The sequence below is a fragment of the Pristiophorus japonicus genome, unplaced genomic scaffold, assembly GCF_044704955.1.
Source record: "Pristiophorus japonicus isolate sPriJap1 unplaced genomic scaffold, sPriJap1.hap1 HAP1_SCAFFOLD_913, whole genome shotgun sequence".
Classification (NCBI taxonomy): domain Eukaryota; kingdom Metazoa; phylum Chordata; class Chondrichthyes; family Pristiophoridae; genus Pristiophorus; species Pristiophorus japonicus.
In genome coordinates this window covers 134,816-160,333 of record NW_027254839.1, presented here as the reverse complement: position 1 = coordinate 160,333, position 25,518 = coordinate 134,816, and the positions used below count along the sequence as shown (strand labels likewise).

Genomic DNA, 25,518 nt, shown 5'->3' with positions numbered 1-25,518 from the left:
CCCCCACTCTCTCTCCCCCCCCACACTCTCTCTCTCTCCCCCCCCCCTCCTCCTCCTCTCCCTATCTCTCTCTCCCTCCTCTCTCTCCCCCCCCCCCCCCGGTGTGTGTCTCTCTCTCTCTCCCCCCGCTACCACACTCACTCTCACACACCGCGCGGCCTCACTTTCTGTTTCCGGGGTCACTGCGCGCTCCCGCCCGGGGTTGAAACGTCAGGCGCGCGACCGCGGCACTCTCTCCAAAAAACAACCTCCACCCGGGGCCCGGCCCGGCCCCTCACAGCCCGAGCCCGGGGCGGGGGTCCTGGGGCCTCTCCCGGGGCCCGGCCCCGATGTAAAAGAGCGGAGTTCTCACCCGCGCTCAGTGCCCGACAGCCGGCCCTCCGGCCCCGGGGTGTCTGACACTCGGCGCTCCGTCCGTCTGCCTCACACTCGGGACATTGTCGGCTTAATTCCCGCCCGAGAGCTCAGTACTGAGGGAGTGCCGCACTGTCGGAGGGTAGTACTGAGGGAGTGCCGCACTGTCGGAGGGTAGTACTGAGGGAGTGCTGCGCTGCCGGAGAGCAGTACTGAGGGAGTGCCGCACTGTCGGAGGGTAGTACTGAGGGAGCACTGCACTGTCGGAGGGGCAGCACTGAGGGAGTGCCGCACTGTCGGAGGGGCAGCACTGAGGGAGTGCCGCACTGTCGGAGGGGCAGTACTGAGGGAGTGCCGCACTGTCGGAGGGGCAGCACTGAGGGAGAGCCGCACTGTCGGAGGGGCAGCACTGAGGGAGAGCCGCACTGTCGGAGGGGCAGTACTGAGGGAGTGCCGCACTGTCGGAGGGTAGTACTGAGGGAGTGCCGCACTGTCGGAGGGTAGTACTGAGGGAGCACCGCACTGTCGGAGGGGCAGCACTGAGGGGGTGCCGCACTGTCGGAGGGGCAGTACTGAGGGAGTGCCGCACTGTCGGAGGGGCAGTACTGAGGGAGCGCCGCACTGTCGGAGGGGCAGTACTGAGGGAGCACTGCACTGTCGGAGGGGCTGTACTGAGGGAGCACTGCACTGTCGGAGGGGCTGTACTGAAGGAGCACAGCACTGTCGGAGGGGCTGTACTGAGGGAGCACTGCACTGTCGGAGGGGCTGTACTGAAGGAGCACAGCACTGTCGGGCATGCTGTAATTCAGTTGAGACGTTAAACTGAGTACTCACAGTCCTCTCAGGTAAAAGATCCCATTGCACTATTTGTGTACATACTATTCTATCTGTGTATTGGCTGCCATGTTTCCTACATTACAATAGTGACATTTCAAAAGTACTTGATTAGCTGTAAAGTGCTTTGGGGCATCCTTAACAGGCGCTATATGAATGCAACTTATTTTATTCTAAAGTCTCTGCCAGTTCTTTTTGAATTCCTTGTGTATCCTAGGATGCATACCATCAAGATCCAGTGACTTTTCCACTGAGTTCCACCAATCTTTTCAGTACTTTTAAGTGTGCCACATTTAATTCCCATTCATCCTCCATTAGAAAATTCCCTTTCAAAAAACACTCTTTTACTTTTAATATGTTTATAAAATCCTTTGCCATTTCCTTTGTTACCTTAGTCTTTTGTTGTACCTCTGCTTATCATTTCTAATTTCCTCTTTAAATTCCCCTCTGTATTTTCTATCTGTGGATTAATTTTCCTTTGCATTATTAGCCCTCAATTTGTCATATTCCTTTTTTAAGTCTCATTTTAAATTTTAATTTCTCTCCAGCTTTGGCTGCATCATCTTTAGTTCTGTGTGTGTTTTTTACTTTATTTTTCCCTTCCCAACCCCCAGGAGTGCTGGTCCCTGCTCACCACAAACCTTCGAATCAACCTGCAATATTTCTGGTGTACAGGCTTAGTGATTTCACCCACGAGGTCACTGGGGGACATTTAACTGCTTGTGTTAAACACAGGCATCAAATGTGGCACATGCTTAAGGCATTATAACCAGCTCTGCTCCGATGTTGCACAATGTATGTCATTAGCACAAATGACACTCTCGTCTGACCCCATTTACATGTTGCATGTTAGTGGGTGTACATCTGTTTTCTACTTAGCAATAAAATGGCAAAATTGCAATGTGATGGACAATAAAAATGTGTCGCTCGATGAATCTGTACCATATCACACGCCATCCTGGATTACACAAGGGGAGATAATTTGGTTCAGCAGGTGCCTGGGAATGCACAGAGCTGGAAACGACCATTGCTCCCCCATCAGGTCTGCCCCAAGGTATAGAATGATGTAATTCATGGCTTGCTCCGTTGCATCCTTTATATAATATCCAAAAATAAAGTGGGAAAGTGGATGATGTGGAGCTGAATCGTGTCTCAGCAAGGGATCAACAAGTTCAAAAGGAAGAGTGGATTTTGGGGGAAATGAAATAATACAAATATATTTAATGTAGTTGAATTGATGTATCTATAGCACAATTAATATTAAATAAGGTCAATTATAGTAGCAATTCTATCGTGGCATCTTTTGAATGCCTTAGAGGAAAAAAAACCCTCCAATGATTAAATTAAGCTGGGAAACATTTAATGTCACCTAACAATCCACCAGTTAAATGATGCCACAGGGAATAAAAATATTCACTCATCAATTCAAGCTGCAAATTAGATTCTATACAGGAGGTAAAATAATACCCTTTTATACAACAAGTGCAACCTGCAGTTCATGAGGGAGTATCAGCAGTTAGTGAGCTCTTCTGAGGCTGGGTGGAAGCTAAATAGATCCAGTGAAGAAATTCTAAAGGGGAAAATACCATCATAGAAACATAGAAAATAGGTGCAGGAGTAGGCCATTCGGTCCTTCGAACCTGCACCGCCATTCAATGAGTTCATGGCTGAACATGCAACTTCAGTACCCCATTCCTGCTTTATTGCTATACCCCTTGATCCCCCTAGTAGTAAGGACTACATCTAACTCCTTTTTGAAGATATTTAGTAAATTGGCCTCAACAACTTTCTGTGGTAGAGAATTCCACAGGTTCACCACTCTCTGGGTGAAGAAGTTTCTCCTCATCTCGGCCCCTTATCCTTAGACTGTGACCCCTGGTTCTGGACTTCCCCAACATTGGGAACATTCTTCCTGCATCTAACCTGTCTAAACCCGTCAGAATTTTAAATGTTTCTATGAGATCCCCTCTCATTCTTCTGAACTCCAGTGAATACAAGCCCATTTGATCCAGTCTTTCTTGATATGTCAGTCCCGCCATCCCGGGAATCAGTCTGGTGAACCTTCGCTGCACTCCCTCAATAGCAAGAATGTCCTTCCTCAAGTTAGGAGACCAAAACTGTACACAATACTCCAGGTGTGGCCTCACCAAGGCCCTGTACAACTGTAGTAACACCTCCCTGCCCCTGTACTCAAATCCCCTCGCTATGAAGGCCAACATGCCATTTGCTTTCTTAACCGCCTGCTGTACCTACATTGCCAACCTTCAATGACTGATGTACCATGACACACAGGTCTCTTTGCACCTCCCCTTTTCCTAATCTGTCGCCATTCAGATAATAGTCTGTCTCTTTGTTTTTACCACCAAAGTGGATAACCTCACATTTATCCACATTATACTTCATCTGCCATGCATTTGCCCACTCACCTAACCTATCCAAGTCACTCTGCAACCTCATAGCATCCTCCTCGCAGCTCACACTGCCACCCAACTTAGTGTCATCCGCAAATTTGGAGATACTACATTTAATCCCCTCGTCTAAATCATTAATGTACAATGTAAACAGCTGGGGTCCCAGCACAGAACCTTGCGGTACCCCACTAGTCACTGCCTACCATTCTGAAAAGTACCCATTTACTCCTACTCTTTGCTTCCTGTCTGCCAACCAGTTCTCAATCCACGTCAGCACACTACCCCCAATCCCATGTGCTTTAACTTTGCACATTAATCTCTTGTGTGGGACCTTGTCGAAAGTCTTCTGAAAGTCCAAATACACCACATCAACTGGTTCTCCCTTGTCCACTCTACTGGAAACATCCTCAAAAAATTCCAGAAGATTTGTCAAGCATGATTTCCCTTTCACAAATCCATGCTGACTTGGACCTATCATGTCACCTCTTTCCAAATGCGCTGCTATGACATCCTTAATAATTGATTCCATCATTTTACCCACTACTGATGTCAGGCTGACCGGTCTATAATTCCCTGTTTTCTCTCTCCCTCCTTTTTTTAAAATTGGGGTTACATCGACCAGAACAACATACTGCAGCCATGCATCCAAATGGCAGATTGCTGGGATATCCTCCAACAGTTTCATTGGTAAAACGCTGCTGATGTGCTACTAAGCCATGCAGATAACAATGGTTCCCATGTTTAATTCTTGGTCTGCGCTGAGTTAGTTGATTATAGACCGTATTTGGGTGTTAAAATTGGCTGCATTCCCAATGGACTAGGGAAAGGAAAAAAACAGCCCGAATTATTGCTGCTGATCATTATCCAATGACTAGTGTTGGAAGGACATAAATATGATGAAAAAAACAGGGTAATAGATTGGAGAAAGTTGATTTTGAGGGACTGAGAATAGAACTTGGGAAAATAAAATGGACAACAATATTAGCAAACAGTGATGTAGAACAGCAATGGGAAACATTTAAAACAGTGTTCAACAAAGTGCAGGAACAATATATTCCGCTAAAAGGAAAGAATAAACTCAACACTAATGGGATTCCATGGATGAATAAAGCCATAAGAGAACAATTGAGGATAAGGAAAGAGGCATACATTAAGTACATGGACAGCAGGGGAGTGCATGAGAAGGGAGAATATGAAAAGATTAGGAGAGAAGTCAAAAAAACAATTAGGAAGGCAAAGAGGAACTATGAAATTAAATTATCAAGGAACATAAAACAAAATAGTAAAATATTTTACAGGCACATTAATAAAAAAGGAAGGTTGTGATGGGAATAGGGCCATTCAGGAATAGACAGGATAATACCACAAGTAACGGTAGAGAGATGGCAGAAATATTAAATAATTATTTTGCTTCAGTATTTACCAGGGAGATAGAACAGGTGGACATGACATTGGATGATGAGATTAGTAATGAGATAAGTACATTTAAAATAAAAAGAGGGGATATATTAAATAAACTAATCAAACTCAAAGAGGATAAAACCCCTGGTCCGGATGGATTGCATCCATGCATTTTAAAATCATCTAGGGAAGAGATATCAGAGGCATTACTATACATATTTAATAATTAGTTAGAAGGTGTAGTACCAGAGGACTGGCAGATAGCTAATGTAATACCTATAGTTAAGAAGGAGGATAAAATATGTCTAGGAAATTATAGACCAGTCAGCTTAACATCAGTGGTAGGAAAAATAATGAAATCCCTACTAACAGAGAAAATAGAAGAACATCTAGAAACCAAAAATGTAATAATGAATAGTCAGCATGGATTTCAAAAGGGAAACTCTTGCTTGACCAACCTCATTGAATTTTTTGAAGAGGTAACAGAGAGAGTAGATTATGGTAATGCAGTAGCTGTAATTTACCTAGATTTTCAAAAGGCCTTCGATAAGGTACCCCATAACAGACGGATGAACAAGGTCAGAGAATGCGGAGTTGGGACAAGTAGCAGAATGGACAGCTATCTGGCTTCAAGACAGAAAGCAGAGAGTAGGGGTAAAAGGTAACTAGTTACAGTGGCAGGAGATGGGTAGTGGTGTTCCACAGGGATCAGATCTGGGATCACTGTTGTTCACAATTTATATTAATGATTTAAACTTTGGAATCAAAAACACAATTTCTAAATTTGCGGATGACACTAAATTGGGGGTGATAGTCAATACTAAGGAGGACTCCATCAAATTTACAGGAAGACAACAATAAACTTGCAGAATGGGCATATAATTGGCAAATGAATAGGAAGAATAGGGAGATCACATTACTTGGAGGGTGAGAGTATGGGTGGGTAGAGGAACAAAGGAATCTCGGACTGCACATATACAAATCACTAAAAGTTGCGACAGGTTAACAAGGCCGTAAAAAAGCAAACCAAGCACACAGGTTTATTTCTAGAGGTGTAGAATTGAAAAGTAGGAAAGTTATGCTCAACCTGTATCAAACCTTAGACCACACTTAATAGAGTACTGCGTACAATTCTGCTCGCCATATTATAAAAAGGATAGAGAGGCACTGGAGCGGTTGCAGGGAAAACTTCTTTACCCAGAGAGTGGTGAGAATGTGGAATTCGCTACCACAGGGAGTGTTTGAAGCGAATAGTATAGATGTATTTAAGTGGAGGCTATGAGGGAGAAGGGAATAGAGGGTTAGGTTGATCGAGTTAGATGCCGAAAAACGGGAGGAGGCTCGAGTGGAGCATAAACGCCGGCATGGACTGGTTGGGCCGCAAGGCCTGTTTCTGTGCCGTATATCCTGTGTAATCCTACATAAAGCTATGTAAAGTGGATGCTGGGTGAGGGCAGAATGGGCTCAGTGGCACCTCTCCCCCGCCCCCACCCCTCCCCTCCTCCCAATGTAGAATAAGTGACACCTGTGACTGTAACCATGCATTCAGGAGAAGAGTGGTGAAAACTAAATGAAAACTACACACAACGCTCAGCTGCTGATTCCAGTTGGTCAGCTCTGAACATTTCTGAGGCTATTTTATCTGACAATAATGCTTCATTTCTAAAGGATTTGCAAACAGGCTTTGTCAGATACACTCAAAGTCTATCAAAACTCAATCTGAATATTTATTTCTATCTTTTTGAAGGTTGTCATTATTTTGTTTTTCTCAGTTCCATTCTTAATTTCTTTTCTGCCTTTTATCGTTAATCCTTATCTCTTTCATAGAATCATCGAAATTTACAGCACAGAAGGAGGCCATTTCGGCCGCTGACCAAGAGCTATCCAGCCTAATCCCACTTTCCAGCTCTTGGTATGTAGCCCTGTAGGTTATGGCACTTCAAGTGCACATCCAAGTATTTTTTAAATGGGGTGAGGGTTTCTGCCTCTACCACCCTTTCAGGCAGTGAGTTCCAGACTCCCACCACCCTTTGGGTGAAGACATTTCCCCCCATATCTCCTCTAAACCTCCCCCCAATTACTTTAAATCTATGCCCCTTGGTTGTTGACCCCTCTGCCAAGGGAAACAGATCCTTCCTATCCACTCTATCCAGGACCCTCATAATTTTATACACTTCTATCCGGTCACCCCTTTGTTTCCTTTGTTCCAACGAAAACAGACCCAGCATCTCCAATCTTTCTTTATAGCCAAAATTCTCCAGTCTAGGCAACATTCTTGTAAATCTCCTTTGCACCCTTTCCAATGCAATCGCATCTTTCCTGTAATGTGACCAGAACTGCACACAGTACTCCAGCTGCAGCCTAACCAGTGTTTTATACAGTTCAAGCATAACCTCCTTGCTCTTGTATTCCATGCCTTGACTAATAAAAGCAAGTATTCCACATGCCTTCTTAACCACCTTACCAACCTGGCCTGCTACCTTCGGAATCTGTGGACCTGCACTTTAAGGTTCCTTTGTTCCTCTATACTTTTCAGTGTCAGACCATTTAATGTGTATGCCCTTGCCTTGTTAGACCTCCCCAAATGCATAACCTCACACTTATCCAGATTGAATTCCATTTGCCACTGTTTTGTCCACTTGACCAGTACATTGATATCTTCCTGCAGTCCGTAGTTTTCTTCTTAATTATCAACCACAAAGACTATTTTAGTGTGATCTGCAAAGTTCTTAATCATAACCCCAAGAGTCATTGATATCAACATCATAGGTAGTCCCTCAGATTTGACGATATATAACCACAAAAAACAAGGGACCCAGCACTGAGCCCTGCAGAACCCCACTGGATACAGCCTTCCAGTCACAAAAACACCCATCAACCATTACCCTCTGCTTCCTGCCTCTGAGCCAATTTTGGATTCAACTTGCCACTTTGCCCTGGATCCCATGGGCTATTACTTTTGTGACCAGTCTGTCATGTGGGACCTTATCAAAAGCTTTGTGAAAATCCATATACACTACATCATACGCACTGCCCTCATCATCCCTCCTGGTTACCTCTTCGAAAAATTCAATCAAGTTAGTCAGATGCAATCTTCCCTTGACAAATCCATGCACTCATTTCATTCTTCCTTCCCATTCTCTTTGTTCCTTATTTTACAAATTCACAATTATTTCCTTTAACTTTATATGCTGTTGTATGTCAGATTTTAATTTCCTATATCAATAGTACTACACTTTAAAAGTACTTCTTTGGCTGTAAAGCGCTTTGAGATGTCCTGAGGTTGTGAAAGGTGCTATAGAAATGCGAGTCTTTCTTTCAATGAATTTGATCTAAAAGAGCCCTTTATGCAGTTATGGTTCTTTAAAATTTATTATATTAAAATATTTAGTTTGTCTTTTATACCAATTTCCTTTCCTAGCACGAAATATAAAAACAGATAGCAAGAGTTTCTATAGGTATATAAAAAGGAAAATAGTGGCTAACGTAAATGTCGGTCCCTTAGAGGACGAGACCGGGGAATTAATAATGGGGAACATGGAGCTGGTAGAAACTCTGAACAAATATTTTGTATCAGTCTTTACGGTAGAGGACACTTACAATATCCGAACAGTGGATAGTCAAGGGGCTATAGCGGGGGAGGAACTTAACACAATCACAATCACTAAGGAGGTGGTACTCAGTAAGATAATGGGACTAAAGGCGGATAAATCCCCTGGACCTGATGGCTTGCATCCTAGGGTCTTAAGAGAAGTAGCGGCAAGGATAGTGGATGCATTGGTTGTAATTTACCAAAATTCCCTGGATTCTGGGGAGGTCCCAGCAGATTGGAAAACTGCAAATGTAACGCCCCTATTGAAAAAAGGAGGTAGACAAAAAGCAGGTAACTATAGTTAGCCTAACATCTGTGGTTGGGAAAATGTTGGAGTCCATTATTGAAGAAGCAGTAGCAGGACATTTGGAAAAGCATAATTCGGTCAGGCAGAGTCAGCATGGATTTATGAAGGGGAAGTCATGTTTGACAAATTTGCTGGAATTCTTTGAGGATGTAACGAACAGGGTGGATAAAGGGGAACCAGTGGATGTGGCGTATTTGGACTTCCAGAAGGCATTTGACAAGGTCTCACATAAAAGGTTACTGCACAAGATAAAAGTTCACGGGGTTGGGGGTAATATATTAGCATGGATAGAGGATTGGCTAACTAATAGGAAACAGAGAGTCGGGATAAATGGTTCATTCTTGGGTTGGTAATCAATAATTATTGGGGTGCCGCAGGGATCAGTGCTGGGACCCCAACTATTTACAAACTATATTAACGACTTGGAAGAAGGGACTGAGTGTAACATAGCCAAATTTGCTGATGATACAAAGCTGGGAGGAAAAGCAATGTGTGAGAAGGACACAAAAAATCTGCAAAAGGACACAGACAGGCTAAGTGAGTGGGCAAAAATTTGGCAGATGGAGTATAATGTTGGAAAGTGTGAGATCATGCACTTTGGCAGAAAAAAAATCGAAGAGCAAGTTATTATTTAAATGCAGAAAAATTGCAAAGTGCTGCAGTACAGCGGGACCTGGGATACTTGTGCATGAAACACAAAAGGATACCATGAAGGTACAGCAAGTGATCAGGAAGACCAATGGAATCTTGGCTTTTATTGCAAAGGGGATGGAGTATAAAAGCAGGGAAGTCTTGCTACAGTTATACAGAGTATTGGTGAGGCTACACCTGGAATATTGGGTATAGTTTTGGTTTCCATATTTACGAAAGGATATACTTGCTTTGGAGGCAGTTCAGAGAAGGTTCACTGGGTTGATTCCGGAGATGAGGGGGTTGACTTATGAGGAAAGGTTGAGGAGATTGAGCCTCTACTCATTGGAATTCAGAAGAATGAGAGGTAATTTTATCGAAACGTATAAGATTATGAGGGGGCTTGACAAGGTGGATGCAGAGAGGATGTTTCCACTGATAGGGGAGACTAGAACTAGGGGGCATAATCTTACAATAAGGGGCTGCCCATTTAAAACTGATGAGGAATTTCTTCTCTCAGAGGGTTGTAAATCTGTGGAATTTGCTGCCTAAGAGAACTGTGGAAGCCGGGGCATTGAATAAATTTAAGACACAGATAGACAGTTTCTTAACCGATAAGGGGTTATGGGGAGTGAGCAGGGAAGTGGTTCTGAGTCCATGATCGGATCTGCCATGATCGTATTAAATGGCGGAGCAGGCTCGAGGGGTCATATGGCCTACTCCTGCTCCTGTTTCTTATGTTCTTATTATGATGCTGACTCCTTCTGTTATGGTGTGATAGTACACGAGGAATAGACAATACATTTACAATCGATCACATTTTTTCAAAATGTTGCGTCCACCACTCCTGTAAATTCCTGCAAATGGGGCAGGAAATCCAACAATAAATCAGACATTCAAATTACACTGTGCATGAATAGTGTAAGGATAGAAACTATAAGCATATATACTTAGTATACTAATTCTATAGCAGTTGTAAGGATTAAACAAGATAAGGTCAGTGGCAGAATAGCGAAACAGGCTGGACTCAATAACAGTCGGTGGGAAGTAATGAAAAACATTAATTAATAGGCAGGATGCCAGATAGTCTGGCTGCAGGATGGGAGTAGTGATGTGTTTGGTAAACATACTCATGTGTATTAGACATGGGTAAGACTCGCTGATGTAATAACATCACATTAGGAAGATGTAATTAACCCTATAAAGATACAACACACCAGAGTCCATCTGGGACTTTTACCCTAGTCTTGCTTAGGCCAGTGTGAACAGCCAAGACAACACACTTACAACACCCAATGAAACCATTGAGTGACCTACTTTCTGTACCATGGGCACTGCTTGTAATGGATTGTAGCAATGATTTGATGTATAAAAGATATTAACCAGTGACTCGGTGTTCCCTAGTCCTCAAACTTGTATTAAAGGTAAGGATAAATAACTATCCCATAAACCCAACAAATAGAATTATCACAATAGGTACAATATAACAGTGGGCTGGATTTTCTGGGGGTTCAGTGGGTGCGATCGGTGGCAGGTCGGATTTTTCCCTGGCGGGGGGGGAGCAGGGGGTGGGACCCTACTGTGAACCTGTCACCGCGCACCTTTACCAAATGTCGGGTCTGCCAGCACTAAGCTGACCCGACACGCAGCGGCAAGGGAGACAGTTAAAATCATTGGTGGCTTGTTTACAGCCAATTATCAATCATTTTTTCTCCCAGCTTTTTGGATTTGACAGGTCGCCCACAGGTTTCCCGCTGTGCCTAGACCTTGTCTATGAAGCTGAGGCAGGAGGTCAGTGGCCATTGAATCCGCTGATAATTTGACAGCTTCATATGTCAAATCAAAGCTTCCAGCAGATTGAGAAATGTTCCCTTAGCTACCAGCTTCTCTAAACTGCATTTTCACTACCAATACAGGATGCTGCAAGTCTTTACACAAGTGTCCATCCAGTCTGACCTTATTACCTCTCCCACCATTGACAGATCGCTTCTGTCATCTCTACTTCACCTGCTATCTATTCCATCAATATGGGTGTCCTTGAAACTCTCTCACCTTGGTCCTCAGTATCTCACCACAATCAGCACCAGCATCACCAGGCACACCAGCAACAACACCAACCTTCTCCACAATCACCTGATGCTGCGGAGGACACAGGGCACCAGCACCTGACCACATTGCTGCCCAGGAGGCCAGGGATGGTCTCACCATGGCCAGATTTACTTCACCTGACGCTGTACACCCTGACCGCCACATGATGCACCAGGTTGGCACCACCCCACACCAACACCATAAAGAATTCCTGAAATGCCAAGCCTTTCCTTTCACACTCATCACCATTGTGGGGGGTATCGCTATGTCTCACTTTTCACTGCAACTCACTAAGCCATTTCCAAAAATGCACACAAATCTGACCAAGAATGCAAAGTGTTGAAAATAAAGGTTTCAATGTTTGATACCAAATTAACAGAAACTTTACATGCACATTACATAAAATGCCCAAGTGCCTACTTTTGTGTGTTGTTTCATGGTATGATTGCACTAGGATGAGTGTGAGAGGTGAATAGTAAGATGGGGATGTGATAACATAGATGGAGAGAGAGAGAGGAATGGGTGGAGATGCAAGGTAACATGGTGTGAGTAAGGATGTGCAGGAATAGGGTAGGGAAAGCAGAGTGATGGGGATGTGATGAGAGGCACAGCAGGATGAAGTTGAGTATGGCTTTGCAGTAACGTTTCGTGATCTACGGAGATTGAAAGGTTTGCGGCACTGCACCCAGGTCCTTCTGACCACATCCCCGCTTGTGCCCTCCTGTGCGATGTGCACCCAAGCTGCGTTGATCTCTTGGGGCGCTCTCTTCTGCCCATGGGAAGGGAAGAGAATCTCCGAGTGCTGTGACTCCCTCCATAAGCATATGAGGGAGTGATGGGAGAGCCTGGGTGCAGCCATGCCCCTCTGTGCTGTAATTGTCAGTGTTTGCAGCACCTCAATGCTGTAGAACACTGACAGCACAAATGTCAAAAGACAGTTTGCCATGGTCCCTTTAAGGAAACCGGCTGATGACGCGTCATCAAATGATGTCACCAGACTCGCTTCCTCTAATTGGCTGGGAACCGCGCTGGGCGGGCTTATCAAGCCCAATGAAGGGAAATTAATTCTACCCAGCGGGCTGGAGCCAGCAGCAAGGCCGGGACCCGCCATGGACCTGCCGAGATTCATAAAATCCAGCCCAGTGTGTCAATGCACAATTGTTTACAAAAAATAAAAGTTTCCAGATAGCGATGTTGCATTTTATGTATCACCTTAATCAGCCGTGCAAGTTTCTGTGTCACTTGAAAAACAGAATTTTAAAAATCTACCGACAATTTTCCCTAGAAACAGAAAAAAATATTTTAATTGGCCCAAGGACCAAAAATCTCCCTGGAAACCAGTAGCTTCTAATGAATCTATGGATTGGATTAGGGGTATCTCATTTGCCTTATTTGTGGTTATATTGCTTATTTGTTTTGTGAGCATTTTATGAGACTGGAAGTTTGGAAAGGGCTGTTACAGCACAGCTGCCTCATTTATGAATGAATACCAATCAGAACACCAAGACCACTTTCTATCAACAACTTGAGATATATAAGCATTCATGACAACATTCTTTTTAACTTTAAATGTGGCATTAGGCACCTATGCAGCCATCAAAAGCTAAGATATGACTTAATTCGACATTCTGGTCTTAAAGGGACAGGTCAGATGACACCAATACAGACATTTTTCTGACCAGTGCCTTTCTAGTGTTGGCAGTAACCCATTCAAAATAAAATACAAAAGTAAAATACTGCAGATGCAGGAATCTGAAATAAAAACAGAAAATGCTGGAAATCTCAGCAGGTCAGGCAGCATCTGTGGAGAGAGAAATAGAGTTAACGTTTCAGGTTGATGACCCTGAGGACAAATTTATTCTACACCGTGGGCTGGAGCCAGCAGTGGGGCTACGACCCACCACCAATGTCGCCCGCCACGAACCTGCCAAGAAGAATCGGATTCATCCTTCATGTTGTACCGTGGGGACCTCGATAAAATAAAATAACTGGATTGCTGCAGAATTAAAATATTGCCAATCAGAAAATCCAGATTGCAGTATGAGATGACAATCTTTTTCTTTCATATGGTAATAGCAAAGCAAATCAAATGTCAATCTCTAACTTGGATATCCAGGCCAAAGCTTCCGGTGTAACAGCGTGGATATCTTGTAGGCTGCCTGCGAATTCCCTCTTGAGGGCAGTGCTCGATGATGTGCTCCAGGGTCTGATTAGGAGCTCCACAGTCACATGATGGGGATACTTTAATCTTCCACCGTTGGAGAAGGTGGCAGCATCGACCGTGACCGGTTCTGAGGCGGTTGATGGTTGTCCACTGTTTGCGAGGAAGGTTTGATCCTTCAGGTTGTACTGTGATATCCTCGATAAGGAATCCATTCCGTATGTCGTATTTCTCCCAAGCATTTCACCATCCGTCATCGAGGCTGAGGGGAGATCGCTGAAGGGCTTCGGAGACGGGTTGGTGGTAGGTTGTTCAAATCGGCCTGGATCAGCATGTCTGCTGATTGTATTCTCTGGAGACAGCATATTCAGGGCGTAAGTATGGTGATGCGATGTTTGCAAGCACGGGCAGCCAAGTGTTGGTGTCGATAAAAGTGTACCGCTGATAATTCTCATAGTAGAATTCAGCTGGACATCAATGGATTTGACATGCGGACTGGATAGCCATGAGCAGCACTCCGCTGTAGAGTACATCAGGGTGAGTGCTGCCGTACGGAGGGTTTGAGCATCTGTTGCTCATGTGGATCCGGCGAGTTTCTGGATCAAATTAACCCGACTCTTTAGTTTCTTTTCAAGGTTCTGGAGATATATGACAGGGTGCAATCAAACGTGACTCCTAAATAGGAGGGTTTTTTGGCATGGTTTACCTCTGCGCCACAAAAGGAGACTTTCAAAGCTTGGTTTGCTTGATGGGTGTTGAGGTGGAATGTCGAAGTGACGGTCTTTAGCGGGTTTGGCAGGAGTCGCCATCGGCGGAAGTAGAAACATAGAAAATAGGTGCAGGAGTAGGCCATTCGGCCCTTCAAGCCTGCACCACCATTCAATAAGATCATGGCTGATCATTCACCTCTGTACCCCTTTCCTGCTTTCTCTCCATACCCCTTGATCCCTTTAGTCGTAAGGGCCGTATCTAACTCCCTCTTGAATATATCCAATGAACTGGCATCAACAAGTCTCTGAGGTAGGGAATTCCATAGGTTAACAACTCTCTGAGTGAAGAAGTTTCTCATCATCTCAGTCCTGAATGGCCTACCCCTTATCCTAAGACTATGTCCCCTGGTTCTGGACTTCCCCAACATCGGGAACATTCTTCCTGCATCTAACCTGCATGTCCAGTCCCGTCAGAATCTTATAAGTTTCTGTGAGATCCCCTCTCATCCTTCTAAACTCCAATGTATAAAGGTCCAATTGCCAGTCTCTCCTCATATGTCAGTCCAGCCATCTCGGGAATCAGTCTGGTGAACCTTCGCTGCACTCCCTCAATAGCAAGAACGTCCTTCCTCAGATTAGGAGACCAAAACTGAACACAGTATTCCAGGTGAGGCCTCACTAAGGCCCTGTACAACTGCAGTAAGACCTTCCTGCTCCTATACTCAAATCCCCTAGCTATGAAGGCCAACGTACCATTTGCTTTCTTCACCGCCTGCTGTACCTGCATGCCCACTTTCAGTGACTGATGAAACATGACACCCAGGTCTCATTGCACCTCCCCTTTTCCTAATCTGCCGCCATCCAGATAATATTCTGCCTTTGTGTTTATGCCCCCAAAATGGATAACCTCACATTTATCCACATTATACTGCACCTGCCATGCATTTGCCCACTCACCTAACCTGTCCAAGTCACCCTGCAGCCACTTAGCGTCCTCCTCACAGTTCACACCGCCACCCAGTTTAGTGTCATCCGCAAACTTGGAGATATTACACTCAATTCCTTCATCTAAATCGTTAATGTATATTGTAAAGAGCTGGGGTCCCAGCACTGAGCCCTGCGGCACTCCACTAGTCACTGCCTGCCATTCTGAAAAGGATCCGTTTATCCCGACTCTCTGCTTCCTGTCTGCCAATCAGTTCACTATCCACATCAGTACATTACCCCCAATACCATGCGCTTTGATTTTGCACACCAATCTCTTGTGTGGGACCTTGTCAAAAGCCTTTTGAAAGTCCAAATACACCACATCCACTGGTTCTCCCTTGTCCACTCTGCTGGTTACATCCTCAAAAAATTCTAGAAGATTCGTCAAGCATGATTTCCCTTTCATAAATCCACGCTGACTTGGACCAATCCTGTCACTGCTTTCCAAATGCGCTGCTATTTCATCCTTAATGATTGATTCCAACATTTTCCCCACTACTGATGTCAGGCTAACTGGTCTATAATTACCCGTTTTCTCTCTCCCTCCTTTTTTAAAAAGTGGTGTTACATTAGCTACCCTCCAGTAGGCCTCCATCCTTTGTAAATCACTGGTCCGGGTCTCTCCGGGATGGACAGATTCATGTTTTGCGTGGCCAAGACAATGTCATCAGCGTATACGAACTTGCGGGTCTCTGTTTCAGGTAGGTCACTGGTGTAAACATTGAATAACATGGATGCCGGGACAGAAACTTGTGGGAGTCCGTTGTTCAATGTCCTATATACGTGATCTTAGATCTTATATCAGAACTAATGTCATCTCAAAGAACAACAAACTTGTTGAATTGATCTCCCAGTGGCAGAAGCAAACCAAGCAAATCGAACGGTCCTCTCCAGGACCAAAGAAAACTACATGTAGATGACATAATGTTCCTGTACTTATAAATCAGCATCTCCTCCGTGGGCAATCTACTAATATCTACAGAACATGACCTAAAGATTTGAAGCCTAGAATATTGGAATTTTACTTTAAATTAACTGAATGCTCTACTGGAACTTACCTTTATACCTTTATATACAATATAATTTCTTGTCTTCAAATTGCAGTTTGGATGGAGATAAGGAGCAATAAGGGAAAAAAGTCGCTGGTGGGCATAGTCTATAGGCCCCCTAACAGTAGTTACATGGACGGAGTATAAATCAATAAATAATGGAGGCTTGTACAAAAGGAATGGCAATAATCATGGGCGATTTTAACCTTCATATTGATTGGACAAAGCAAATTGGCCAGGGTAGCCTTGAGGAAGAGTTCATAGAGTGTATCCGGGATAGCTTCCTTGAACAGTACGTTGCGGAACCAACCAGAGAGCAACCTATCTTAGATCTAGTACTGTGTAATGAGACAGGATTAATAAATGATCTTGCAGTAAAGGATCCTCTAGGAATGAGTGACCATAACATGGTTGAATTTCAAATTCAGTTGGAGGGTGAGAAAGTTGGATCTCAAACCAGTCCTAAGCTTAAATAAAGGAGGCTACAAAGGTATGAAAGCAGAGTTGGCTAAAGTGGACTGGGAAAATAGACTAAAATATGGGACGGTTGATGAGCAGTGGCAGACATTTAAGGAGATATTTCATAACTCACAACAAACATATATCCCAATGAGAAGGAACGACTAAGAGAAGGGATAACCATCCATGGCTAACGAAGGAAATAAGGGATGGTATCAAATTGAAAACAAGGGCATACAATGTGGCCAAGACTAGTGGGAGGCCAGAGGATTGGGAAACTTTTAAAAGCCAGCAAAGAATGACTAAAAAAATGATAAAAAGAGGGAAGATAGATTATGAAAGTAAACTAGCACGAAATATAAAAACAGATAGTAAGAGTTTCTACAGGTACATAAAAAGGAAAAGAGTGGCTAAAGTAAATGTTGGTCCCTTTAGAGGATGAGACTGGGGAATTAATAATGGAGAACAGGGAAATGGCAGAGACGTTGAACAAATATTTTGTATCAGTCTTCATTAAAAGACTAGAAGACACTAAAATCATCCCAATAGTGGATAATCAAGGGGCTACATGGAGGGAGGAACTTAATACAATCACTATCACTAAAGAAGTAGTACTCGGTATAATAATGGAACTAAAGGCGGACAAGTCCTCGGGTCTTAAAAGAAGTGGTTGCAGAGATAGTGCATGCATTGGTTGTAATCTACCAAAATTCCCTGGATTCTGGGGCGGTCCCAGCGGATTGGAAAACCGCAAATATAACGCCCCTATTTAAAAAAGGAGACACAAAAAGAAGGAAACTATAGACCAGTTAGCCTAACATCTGTCATTAGGAAAATGCTGGAGTCCATTATTAAGGAAGCATAATTCAATCAAGCAGAGTCAGCATGGTTTAATGAAAGGGAAATCATGTTTGACAAATTTGATGGAGTTCTTTGAGGATGTAATGAACAGGGTGGATACGGGGGAACCAGTAGATGTGGTGTATTTGGATTTCCAGAAGGCATTCAATAAGCTGCCACATAAAAGGTTACTGTATGAGATAAAAAAAGTTCACGGGGTAGGGGGTAATATATTAGCATGGATAGAGGATTGGCTAACTAACAGAAAACAGAGAGGATAAATGGGTCATTTTCCGTTTGGCAAACAGTAACTAGTGGGATTCCGCAGGGATCGGTGCTGAAGCTACAACTATTTACAATCTATATTAATGACTTGGATGAAGGGACTGAGTGTAATGTAGCCAAGTTTGCTAATGATACAAAGATGGGTGCGACAGCAAATTGTGAGGAGGACACAAAAAATCTGCAAAGTGATATAGACAGGCTAAGTGAGTGGGCAACAATTTGGCAGATGGAGTGTAACATGGGAAAATGTGAGGTTATCCTCTTTGCCAGAAAAAAATAGAAAAGCGAATTATAATTTAAATGGAGAAAAATTGCAAAGTGCTGCAGTACAGAAAGTCCTGGGGGTCCTTGTGCATGAAACACAAAAAGTTAATATGCAGGTACAGCAAGTAATCAGGAAGGAAAATGGAATGATGCCGTTTATTGCAAGGGGGATGAAGTATAAAAGCAGAGAAGTTCTGCTACAACTGTACAGGGTATTGGTGAGGCCACACCTGGAGTACGGCGTGCAGTTTTGGTCTCTGTATTTAAGGAAGGATATACTTGCTTTGGAGGCTGTTCAGAGAAGGTTCACTAGGTTGATTCCGGAAATGAGAGGGTTGACTTATGCAGATCAGATGATTAGGTTGGGCCTATACACATTGGAGTTCAGAAGAATGAGAGGTGATCTCATTCAAGCTTATAAGATAATGAGGGGGCTCGACAAGGTGGGTGTAGAGGCAATACTTCCACTCATAGGGGAAAATAAAACTAGGGGACATATTCCTGGGGCATTGGAACCGGTTCTGGGGGAGGTGGGACCAGTACAAAGCGGACAGTCTGCACCTGGGCAGGACCGGAACCAATGTCCTAGGGGGAGTGTTTGCTAGTGCTGTTGGGGAGAAGTTAAACCAATATGGCAGGGGGATGGGAACCAATGGAGGAAGACAGAGGGAAACAAAAAGGAGACAAAAGCAAAAAACAGAAAGGAGATGAGAAAAAGTGGAGGGCAGAGAAACGCAAGACAAAAAATGAAAAGGGCCACTGTACAACAAAATTCTAAAAGGACAAAGGGTGTTAAAAAAACAAGCCTGAAGGCTTTGTGTCTTAATGCAAGGAGTATCCGTAATAAGGTGGATGAATTAACTGTGCAAATAGATGTTAACAAATATGATGTGATTGGGATTACGGAGACGTGGCTCCAGGATGATCAGGGCTGGGAACTCAACATCCAAGGGTATTCAACATTCAGGAAGGATAGAATAAAAGGAAAAGGAGGTGGGGTAGCATTGCTGGTTAAAGAGGAGATTAATACAATAGTTAGGAATGACATTAGCTTGAATGATGTGGAATCTATATGGGTAGAGCTGCAGAACACCAAAGGGCAAAAAACATTAGTGGGAGTTGTGTACAGTCCTCCAAACAGTAGTAGTGATGTTGGGGAGGGCATCAAACAAGAAATTATGGGTGCATGCAATAAGGGTGCAGCAGTTATAATGGGTGACTTTAATATGCACTTAGATTGGGCTAACCAAACTGGAATCAATACGGTGGAAGAGGATTTCCTGGAGTGTATAAGGGATGGTTTTTTAGACCAATATGTCGAGGAACCAACTAGGGGAGAGGCCATCTTAGACTGGGTGTTGTGTAATGAAAGAGGATTAATTAGCAATCTTGTTGTGCGAGGCCCCTTGGGGAAGAGTGACCATAATATGGTGGAATTCTGCATTAGGATGGAGAATGAAACAGTTAATTCAGAGACCATGGTCCAGAACTTAAAGAAGGGTAACTTTGAAGGTATGAAGCGTGAATTGGCTAGGATAGATTGGTGAATGATACTTAAGGGGTTGACAGTGGATGGGCAATGGCAGACATTTAGAGACCGCATGGATGAACTACAACAATTGCACATCCCTATCTGGCATAAAAATAAAAAAACGAAGGTGGCTCAACCGTGGCTATCAAAGGAAATCAGGGATAGTATTAAAGCCAAGGAAGTGGCATACAAATTGGCCAGAAATAGCAGCGAACCTGGAGACTGGGAGAAATTTAGAACTCAGCAGAGGAGGACAAAGGGTTTGATTAGGGCAGGGAAAATGGAGTACGAGAAGAAGCTTGCAGGGAACATTAAGACGGATTACAAAAGTTTCTATAGATATGTAAAGAGAAAAAGGTTAGTAAAGACAAATGTACCACATCAAATGGTTCTCCCTTGCAGTCAGAATCAGGGGAAGTCATAACGGGGAACAAAGAAATGGCGGACCAATTGAACAAGTACTTTGGTTCGGTATTCACTAAGGAGGACACTAACAACATTCCGGATATAAGAAGGGTCAGAGGGTCTAGTAAGGAGGAGGAACTGAGGGAAATCCTTATGAGTTGGGAAATTGTGTTGGGGAAATTGATGGGATTGAAGGCCGATAAATCCCCAGGGCCTGATGGACTGCATCCCAGAGTACTTAAGGAGGTGGCCTTGGAAATAGCGGATGCATTGACAGTCATTTTCCAACATTCCATTGACTCTGGCTCAGTTCCTATCGAGTGGAGGGTAGCCAATGTAACCCCACTTTTTAAAAAAGGAGGGAGAGAGAAAACAGGGAATTATAGACCGGTCAGCCTGACATCGGTAGTGGGTAAAATGATGGAATCAATTATTAAGGATGTCACAGCAGCGCATTTGGAAAGAGGTGACATGATAGGTCCAAGTCATCATGGATTTGTGAAAGGGAAATCATGCTTGACAAATCTTCTGGAATTTTTTGAGGATGTTTCCAGTAGAGTGGACAAGGGAGAACCATTTGATGTGGTATATTTGGACTTTCAGAAGGCTTTCGACAAGGTTGCACACAAGAGATTAATGTGCAAAGTTAAAGCACATGGGATTGGGGGTAGTGTGCTGACATGGATTGAGAAATGGTTGTCAGACAGGAAGCAAAGAGTAGGAGGAAATGGGTACTTTTCAGAATGGCAGGCCGTGAGTAGTGGGGTACCGCAAGGTTCTGTGCTGGGGCCCCAGCTGTTTACACTGTATATTAATGATTTAGATGAGGGGATTAAATGTAGTATCTCCAAATTTGCGGATGACACTAAGTTGGGTGGCAGTGTGAGCTGCGAGGAGGATGCTGTGAGGCTGCAGAGCGACTTGGATAGGTTAGGTGAGTGGGCAAATGCATGGCAGATGAAGTATAATGTGGATAAATGTGAGGTTGTCCACTTTGGTGGTAAAAACAGAGAGACAGACTATTATCTGAATGGTGACAGATTAGGAAAAGGGGAGGTGCAACGAGACCTGGGTGTCATGGTACATCAGTCATTGAAGGTTGGCATGCAGGTACAGCAGGCGGTTAAGAAAGTAAATGGCATGTTGGCCTTCATAGCGAGGGGATTTGAATACAGAGGCAGGGAGGTGTTGCTACAGTTGTACAGGGCCTTGGTGAGGCCACACCTGGAGTATTGTGTACAGTTTTGGTCTCCTAACCTGAGGAAGGACATTCTTGTTATTGAGGGAGTGCAGCGAAGGTTCACCAGACTGATTCCCGGGATGGCGGGACTGACCTATCAAGAAAGACTATATCAACTGGGCTTGTATTCACTGGAGTTCAGAAGAATGAGAGGGGACCTTACAGAAACGTTTAAAATTCTGATGGGTTTAGACAGGTTAGATGCAGGAAGAATGTTCCCAATGTTGGGGAAGTCAAGAACCGGGGTCACAGTCTAAGGATAAGAGGTAAGCCATTTAGGACCAAGATGAGGAGAAACTCCTTCACCCAGAGAGTGGTGAACCTGTGGAATTCTCTACCACAGAAAGATGTTGAGGCCAATTCACTAAATATATTCAAAAAGGAGTTAGATGTAGTCTTTACTACTAAGGGGATCAAGGGGTATGGCAAGAAAGCAGGAATGGGGTACTGAAGTTGCATGTTCAGCCATGAACTCATTGAATGGCGGTGCAGGCTAGAAGGGCCGAATGGCCTACTCCTGCACCTATTTTCTATGTTTCTATGTTTCTATAGTCTCAGAATAAGGGGCTTCCCATTTAAAACTGAGGTGAGGAGGAATTTCTTCTCTGAGGGTTGCAAATCTATGGAATTCTCTGCCCCAGAGAGTTGTGGAGGCTCTGTCATTGAATATATTTAAGGAGGAGATAGACAGATTTTTGAGCGATAAGGGAATAAAGGTTTATGTGGAGCAGGCAGGGAAGTGGAGCTAAGTCCATGATCAGATCAGCCATGATTTTATTAAATGGCGGACTAGGCTCAAAGGGCCAGGTGGCCTACTCCTGCTCCTATTTCTTATGTTTTGATGTTCTCATGTAACACTGGTTCCCAGTTGCATTGTGGTTTATGGAGAAGCTTGTAGCTTCAGTTCAAGGAGATTCCTAGATCCATCACTGTCAGCTGGAGTCAAAGGAGTGGACTCTAGTTCCCAGCATGCATCGATGACAACAACGCCCATAAAACGTTATGATTGACAGCAGGACTGACCCATCGCAGAACAGGTCCGTAAGTCCTGCCCCGATCTTCACTCTAGTACATCTTTGGAAAATTACTGTTCAGATAGATGTAAAGGATCCCTTGACTATTTGAGGAAGAGCTGACAATTCTCCTGGTGTCTTAATGAACGTTTCTGCCTCAACCAATGCCACCAAAACAGATTAATTGATTCTTTATTTCAGTTAATGTGTCTGGCACTGTGTACCAACTGCCAATTGATTTTGCCCACTTCTCTTCTTAGGCAGTCCCCTGGAGTCGAGGATGACTTGCTTCCACACTAATATGAGTTCCCAGGTGACTGATGAGACCAATGCAGGACCTACAGTCTCTGTCACAGGTGGGGAAGACGGTGGTTGGAGGGACGGGTGGGTGGGGGGCTTGGTCTTCTGCATGCTCCCGGTGTAGAGACTCGAGGTGTTCAGCGCCTTCTCGGATGCTTCTTCTCCACTTTGAGCGGTCTTGGGCCGGGGATTCCCAAGAGTTGGTGGAAATGTCACATTTTTTCAAGGAGGTTTTGAGCGTATCCTTGAAGCATTTTCTCTGCCCTCCGGGGACTTGCCTGCAGTGACGCAGCTCAGAGTAGAGCACTTGCAGTCACCAACAGTGACTGCAAGTTAAAAGTAATTCATTGGTTGTGAAGTGCTTTGGGCCTCCCCAAGGACATGATAAGTACTACATAAATACAAATTCTTTCCTCCTTCCTGAGAATGTAAACCTCCCAATAAAACTAAGGAGCAATGAAAGAAGCCAGATTTTTTTGTATAACACATCAAAACACCTTAAAGCACAAACCCTTCAACTTTTACCCGTTAACTTCCCTAAAAGCACAATGTAGTTACTATATTCAAGAAGATGTTTATTTAGCAAATACAGCATGCTACATTTGTATCAGATGAAATACTTGACTTTAACATTTGCCATTGTTTAATCTTTATATTTTGCAATGTCTTCTAAATGGTTACTGTCATGTACATAACCTCTATGTAACACCACTGCAATACTGTATATACTTATACAGGCCAGCAGGAGGCGTGAAAGGCGGCATTGAAAAGAGGGTCCTTGAATCCGGAGCATGCCTTGTTTAACGATTTGGACCGCACGTTCCGCCTGGCCATTGGAGGCCGGCTTGAATGGTGCTGTCCTGACATGGTTGATGCCATTGCCTGACATGAACTCTCGGAATTCGTAGCTCCTGAAACATGGGCCATTATGCTAACAAGGATGTCCGGCAAGCCGTGGGTTGCAAAGATCGCACGTTGACTCTCCACAGTGGTGGATGTCATGCACGAATTCAAAATGATGCACTCGATCCATTTCGAGTACGCATCTACCACAATGAGAAACATTTTTCCCATGAACGGGCCTGCGTAGTCTACATGAATACGTGACCATGGCCTGGTGGGCCAGGGCCACGGGCTGAGCGGGGCCTCCCTGGGGTCATTATCCAGCTGGGCACATGTCGTGCACCTGTGAACACAGTGTTCCAGGTCTGAATCAATTCCCGGCACCAAACATGTGACCGGGCAATGGCCTTCATCAGCACGATGTCTGGATGCTCGCTGTGCAGTTCCCTGATGAATGCCTCCCTGCCCCTCTGGGGCATGACTACCCGGCAGCCCCATAGTAGGCAGTCGGCTTGGATAGAGAGCTCATCCATCCGCCTGTGAAACGGTCTGACCTCCTCAGGGCATGCTCCGTGTGCGGGCGCCCAATCCCCAGTCAGGACACATTTCTTAATCAAGGATAGGAGGGGATATCTGTTGGTCCAGATTTTGATCTGGCGGGCTGTGATGGGGGAGCCTGCGCTGTCAAAGGCATCAACAGCCATGACCATCTCAGCGCTTTTCTCCACTGCCCCCTCAGTGGTGGCCAGTGGAAACCTGCTGAGCGCATCAGCGCAATTTTCGGTGCCTGGCCGGTGCCGTGTGGTGTAGTCATACGCAGCCAGCGTGAGAGCCCATCGCTGTACGCGAGCTGACGTATTGGCATTGACAGCTTTGGTGTCTGACAACAGGGATGTTAATGGCTTGTGATCTGTTTCTAACTCGAACCTTCTTCCAAAAAGGTACTGGTGCATCTTTTTCACCCCATAGACACATGTGAGTGCTTTCTTTTCAACCATCCCATATCCCCGTTCTGCTTGGGAGAGCGACCTGGAAGCATAAGCCACAGGTTGGAGTTGGCCCTCATCATTACTTTGCTGCAACACGCACCCAACCCCATAGGATGATGCATCACATGTCAAAACCAATTTCTTACAGGGGTTGTACAGGGTCTACAGCTTATTAGAACAAAGTAGGTTCCGTGCCCAATTGAAAGTCCGTTCCTGACAGTTCCCCCAAAACCAATCGCAACCCTTACGCAGGAGTACGTGTAGCAGCTCCAACAATGTGCTTAAGTTTGGCAGAAAGTTCCCGAAATAGTTCAAGAGTCCCAGAAATGAACGCAACTCCAATGTGTTGCCGGGCCTGGGCGCACGACGAATCGCCTCCGTTTTCGATCCGGTAGGCTGGATCCCGTCTGCAGTAACCCTCCTGCCCAAAAACTTGACCTCTGGGGCCAAAAACGCACACTTGGACTTCTTTAGTTGCAGGCCTACCCGGTCCAGTCGGCGTAGCACCTCTTCCAGGTTGTGGAGGTGTTCCTCGGTGTCTCGACCCATGATAAGGATGTCGTCCTGAAATACAATTGTTCCGGGGATGGATTTGAGCAGGCTTTCCCTGTTGCTTTGAAAGATAGCGGCCACTGATCGAATGCCAAACGGACACCTGTTGTAGACAAACAGCCCCTTGTGCGTGGTGATGGTGGTCAGTAGCTTGGATTCTTTAGCCAGTTCCTGGATCATGTAGGCCGAAGTGAGATCCAACTTGGTGAACAGCTTGCCGCCTGTCAGCGTGGCAAAAAGATCCTCCGCTCTCGGAAGCGGGTATTGGTCTTG

General features: G+C 44.5%; 1 protein-coding gene across 1 annotated transcript in view; it reads left to right on the top strand.

Annotated features, from left to right (window-relative positions):
• Positions 1-955: 955 nt before the first annotated feature.
• The window catches only part of LOC139257837 (syncytin-2-like), a 61,428-nt gene continuing 36,865 nt past the window's right edge, over positions 956-25,518 (top strand). Inside the window, exon 1 of the mRNA XM_070874640.1 lies at positions 956-1,199. The gene's annotated coding sequence lies outside the window, so the exon portion shown is untranslated. The remainder of the gene's footprint in view (positions 1,200-25,518) is intronic.